At 44.0% G+C, this 6,177-nt stretch overlaps 1 non-coding gene across 1 annotated transcript; it reads right to left on the bottom strand.

Annotated features, from left to right (window-relative positions):
- Nucleotides 1–5,051: 5,051 nt before the first annotated feature.
- Trnat-ugu lies at nt 5,052–5,125 on the bottom strand. Its single transcript has one exon. It is a non-coding gene; the product is annotated as a tRNA-Thr (tRNA).
- Between the last annotated feature and the right edge of the window lie 1,052 nt (nt 5,126–6,177).

Raw genomic sequence — 6,177 nt, 5'->3', positions numbered from 1 at the left:
AGAAATGCAATGGAGTTCTCAGACAATGTATTGTTGCTACAGAGTGGGTGCTTCAAAATGTATGGAGAGAGATGCAATGCCAGTAGATAACTGCTACGCCTCAGCCAGCAGACCTCTCTCTTCCTCCTCCTCCCTCTTCCAAGGCCATGCAGTGAAGGGACAATGTGAACACTCTATGACTCATCGCATTTGCATCACACCTGATCAGTCTGTTGCAAGTTAGCCAAGAAGGTTGCCCCAGACAAGTTCAAGTGTGCTAAACCCATGTTTGATTATGTTAGTGGATAGGACAATTTCACACTCACACAGTGCATAGGTTGAACCATTGGAAATGGTTAAGAAAAACAATGGATCCTGGCATTTATGTGGGGATTATAGGGGGCTGAATGCAAACACAACCCTTGAAAGATATCCTGTTCTGAATGTCTTAGACTTTACATGTAACCTGAATGGTGCTACGGTTTTCATTGTGTTAGACTGTGCCAAAGCACTTGCACAAGAACCCATGACTGAGATGGACAAGCACAAGACTTCTATTACCGCTCCATTCAGCTTATTTTAGCACAGCATTATGCCTTTTGGATTTTGAAATGCTGCCCAGATATGGCAGCAGTTCATGGATGAGTGCTGCACAGTGTGGACTGTGTATTTCACTATGTTGGCATTGTTGTGGTGTTCTCAAGGAATATGGAAGTGCATGTCTCCCATTTTCAAGAGGTAAAACAATGGTTAGGTTACTATGGGCATGTGGTTGACAAGGACAAATGCATGTTCAGTGAAGGCAAGGTGCATGTTTTAGGGTATGCAGTTTCCCAAAGTTGCACATTTCCTAACCTCAGAAAGGTCTAAGATATTTTTAATATGCCTCTGCTTTTTGTGATAAATGACCTTTGTAGATAGGTAGGCATGATAAATTATTACGGCTGACATTTACATCATCTGGCTAAGACTAATGGTCCAATCAATGATGCGTTGAATGGAAAAAACACACTGGAAAGCTGGAGGTCCCCTGGAACACTGATGCTAAAGAGGTTTTGAGGCTATTAACACTGTTTTGGAGTCAGTTACACTTTTAGCACACCCTCTTCCTGGACCTCTAGCGGCATTATTTGAAGACATGAGTCAGTCAGCAATAGGATTTGTATAGCAGCAATGGGTGATGGCAATGTGGCATCCATTATCATTTTTTTCCAAGAATGTCTCTCCACTAAAGACGAGATGGAGTGCTTTTGAAAGAGAATTGCCAGATATTTACCAGTGTCTGGGCAGGAGTTTAAGATTTTTCAGATCATAAACTTTAACTTTGATTTTTCAAAGAACGTCTGAGCTAAATTCACCCCACCAATACAGTATATATTGCTCAACTTTCCAGTGATCTAAACTACGTTGCTGGCTTGTAAAATGGTGTTGCTGGCTGCTTGTCACATAGCTGCTTGTCCATTGTGACAATTGAACTGGGAGGCAGTGGCAACAGAACAGAAATCAGTTCTACTCTTCTGAAGTGTCACACAGACTCTGCTTCTACTGTGTTTTGACAGCCGGCCGCGGTGGTCTAGTGGTTCTAGGCGCACAGTCCGGAACCGCGGGACTGCTACAGTTGCAGGTTCGAATCCTGCCTCGGGCATGGATGTATGTGATGTACTTAGGTTAGTTAGGTTTAATTAGTTCTAAGTTCTAGGTGACTAACGACCTCAGAAGTTAAGTCGCATAGTGCTCAGAGCCATTTTTGTGTTTTGACAACATCAGGTGCAGCTTCATGGATCTCCAATTTTTGTCTGGTGTGACATGGCAAATAGTGAGATGCAGCTGTTCATCTCAGTCTGTCAATGACAATGATGCTTAATGACCTCCATGAATTGGTGCATTCTGGAATCAAGCATTCACCAAACTAGTTTCAGGTAAAGTTGTGTAGCTGGGAAACAAACAGGATTGTTAATGATGGGTCAATTATTGTTTGCAATGCCAAAAGTGCAAAATCAGTTGCCATACATTATCCACCATGGATGAGTTTCCCTCTCTATCCCATAGATTTGCACTTATGCATGTAGACAGAGGGGTCACTTCTTCTGCTGATAGTTTCTTCTTTGTCATGACTGTGATCAACAGATTTACACAGTGGCCAGAAGCAGTTCCAGTTCAAGACATTTCTGTGATTTCAGTTGCTCTGAAAGTCACATCTGCTTAGTTTTCAAGATTTGGTAATCCCAAAGTCATAATATCTGACAGAGGCAAACAATTTGACAGCCAGCTGTTCGACATTATTATGGCTCTCTAGATGTAAGCATGTGCATACTACCAAGCTATTATCCATGCAGTAATTCATGGTGGAATGTGTGCACTGTACAATGAATATTGCTTTTTCATGTCAGGCTGGGTTGTGAATAGCTGCTTCACCTTTTGTTTTCTTGGGATTAAGGACAATAGTGAAGGAGGCCCTCAATTGTCACAGGGCTCAATTTGTTTGTGGACAAGGATTAAAAGTACCTATATAGTTTTTCTCATCTGATTCTGCTCTATGTGTTGGGTTAGAATATTATAGACAGCTTTCATAAAACTTTCGAGCCCAAATGTGATTGCCCAAACTGACCCCTCAGGTACGGCATGGAATTTGACCATTTTTCTATTCAAAAGATCTGTTAACCAGTCATTTTCTTTGGGTAAGGGATGATACTGTCAAACTACCTCTCTGGTCACTGTACAATGGTCCATTTTTTGTCACTATCAGAAATGATAGGACATTTGTTGTTGGCAGAAATGGAAAGAGGAACACTGTTTCAGTAGACTGAAACCGGCATTCACCGATGATGGTGTTCCCCCACCACGGACACATCAGACTGTGTTGTTCCTGAATAGCCTTTACCAGATCTCCTTCCCCTTCTTTCATTCTCCCTGCAACACAAATGCACTCTGGTAAACATGTGAAGTGGTTTTTTCATTGGCTAGTGATGCCACTGTATTCTCTTTTAATGGGAATTGAGTTTTATTCTAATTAGCTCCCTGAAAAATGGGACGGCGGGGGAGGCTGATGTGGCAAGTGCAACTTGTGATATACACTCCTGGAAATGGAAAAAAGAACACATTGACACCGGTGTGGCAGACCCACCATACTTGCTCCGGACACTGCGAGAGGGCTGTACAAGCAATGATCACACGCACGGCACAGCGGACACACCAGGAACCGCGGTGTTGGCCGTCGAATGGCACTAGCTGCGCAGCATTTGTGCACCGCCGCCATCAGTGTCAGCCAATTTGCCGTGGCATACGGAGCTCCATCGCAGTCTTTAACACTGGTAGCATGCCGCGACAGCGTGGACGTGAACCGTATGTGCAGTTGACGGACTTTGAGCGAGGCCGTATAGTGGGCATGCGGGAGGCCGGGTGGACGTACCGCCGAATTGCTCAACACGTGGGGCGTGAGGTCTCCACAGTACATCGATGTTGTCGCCAGTGGTCGGCGGAAGGTGCACGTGCCCGTCGACCTGGGACCGGACCGCAGCGACGCACGGATGCACGCCAAGACCGTAGGATCCTACGCAGTGCCGTAGGGGACCGCACCGCCACTTCCCAGCAAATTAGGGACACTGTTCCTCCTGGGGTATCGGCGAGGACCATTCGCAACCGTCTCCATGAAGCTGGGCTATGGTCCCGCACACCGTTAGGCCATCTTCCGCTCACGCCCCAACATCGTGCAGCCCGCCTCCAGTGGTGTCGCGACAGGCGTGAATGGAGGGACGAATGGAGATGTGTCGTCTTCAGCGATGAGAGTCGCTTCTGCCTTGGTGCCAATGATGGTCGTATGGGTGTTTGGCGCCGTGCAGGTGAGCGCCACAATCAGGACTGCATACGACCAAGGCACACAGGGCCAACACCCGGCATCATGGTGTGGGGAGCAATCTCCTACACTGGCCGTACACCACTGGTGATCGTCGAGGGGACACTGAATAGTGCACGGTACATCCAAACCGTCATCGAACCCATCGTTCTACCATTCCTAGACCGGCAAGGGAACTTGCTGTTCCAACAGGACAATGCACGTCCGCATGTATCCCGTGCCACCCAACATGCTCTAGAAGGTGTAAGTCAACTACCCTGGCCAGCAAGATCTCTGGATCTGTCCCCCATTGAGCATGTTTGGGACTGGATGAAGCATCGTCTCACGCGGTCTGCACGTCCAGCACGAACGCTGGTCCAACTGAGGCGCCAGGTGGAAATGGCATGGCAAGCCGTTCCACAGGACTACATCCAGCATCTCTACGATCATCTCCATGGCAGAATAGCAGCCTGCATTGCTGCGAAAGGTGGATATACACTGTACTAGTGCCGACATTGTGCATGCTCTGTTGCCTGTGTCTATGTGCCTGTGGTTCTGTCAGTGTGATCATGTGATGTATCTGACCCCAGGAATGTGTCAATAAAGTTTCCCCTTCCTGGGACAATGAATTCACGGTGTTCTTATTTCAATTTCCAGGAGTGTATCTCTGGTGTGTGTTCATATTCTTTGTAGCCTGTTCTAGGGCATTTTGCTTAAGTTGTGGTTCTCTGTCTTACTGTATGAAAATAAAGTGTTTTATATTAAACGTGTGTTCAAGCATATATCACCAACCCAAAAATATCGGTGGTGAACTTTTTTGCATTAATTAGAACAAATAGACCTTTGCTGTCAAGAAGTATTTAGGAAAACATAATGAGAGAGTTTGAAAAAGCTGGTGATTGTAAACTGTCAACTTGTGTACTGCCACCTCCCAGATGAAACAACTGTGCAATAATAATGTAAATAACAGTTAATAAGTCCATATTTTTCAGTGATATATTTGTTTTATTAGGTTTACCTCACTGTCTTCGTTTGCATTGTAAAAACTCATTTCAAGCATGAGATAGTGAAGTTCACCTTTACCATAAAGTCAAAGTTGTGGTTATGAATATGAAGCTGGTATCTGTACAGATATCATTGGTGATCTTGCACATCTAGAATAATGAAATTATTATGAAATCTAGATCTTTAGCTGATTACAGGCAGTGATAAATATCAGCGGGGACAGTTGAAAAATCTGTGCCCCAACTGGGACTCAAACCCAGGACCTCCTGCTTACATGGCAGACACTCTATCCGACTGAGCCACTGAGGTCACAGACAATAGTGCGGCTGCAGGGACTTATCTCTGGCACACTCCCCGTGAGACCCACACTTTATGACTTACTGTTCACACACTACATTTGTAGTGCCCCTGCCCACTATACTTATAACTCGTGGCAGTCAATCTGTAACACCATAATCGATTGTGAGTAGTTTATACAGTGTAATTTATTATGTGAAGTATAAAGTGATTACTGTTTACTGCTTAATGTCTTTGCATTACTGTAAGGATATGGAGTTTAACAAAATATGTATTGTAGAATTACTGTAATATAAAAACTGATTCATACTTAGGGATTTTGTATTGTATAATATAAAAGATATATTGATTCCCCTCCACTATGGAAGTGGTTTGGCATGCAAAGAAAAGGTGAGAGTGGCAGTCAGGCTGAGTGGGAAGTAGGCAGCCAGTGGCCAGCAGTTGTGGAGTCAACACTGCAGGTGCCGAGTGAAGCGTTCGGTATCTTCATCTATGATGGAACGACCTCGGATGTGGTTACTGCTAAAAAAGGGTGCTCTCACATTGGGAATGGCTCTAAAATTAATATTTACATTGCCAAGAAGAAATGAAATAGAGCAATAATTCGCCAGGGGAGAGACCAGGTAGCCGCCACGTGCTCGCCACGGCTATTGCGCCACTGATCCAACAAATTCAGGAGGTTAGTAACTGTATATGAGTATGAACCATTGTGTTTTTGTGTGTTTAATTTTGCAATAATAATGCTAGTGTTGCAAAAACTGGTATTTGAACCATGAAATTTCTCCTTCAATCAACCAAGCAGGGTCCTTTCCTCAAAGTATTTAAGTCCGAGTATCCTATTTGTGAAACAATGATATTAATCTATTTTGTTTTACGTTGAATTTATCAAAATCTCCAATTTACTTTAAGCTGCTTCTAAGTTACAAGTGTCATTGTTTAATGTGTAGTGAAAACTACTCGCTTCACAAGTAATATAAGGGGTACATAATATTTATCACATGAAATTTTTTTAATTTTCTATGAAATATTTCAATAGGAAAGTGCCAAATGGTTAGTACTAATGA

Source organism: Schistocerca americana, chromosome 4 (genome assembly GCF_021461395.2).
Source record: "Schistocerca americana isolate TAMUIC-IGC-003095 chromosome 4, iqSchAmer2.1, whole genome shotgun sequence".
Taxonomy (NCBI): Eukaryota; Metazoa; Arthropoda; class Insecta; order Orthoptera; family Acrididae; genus Schistocerca; species Schistocerca americana.
The sequence above is the reverse complement of the archived record's forward strand: the minus strand, read 5'-3'. Positions and strand labels throughout refer to the sequence as shown.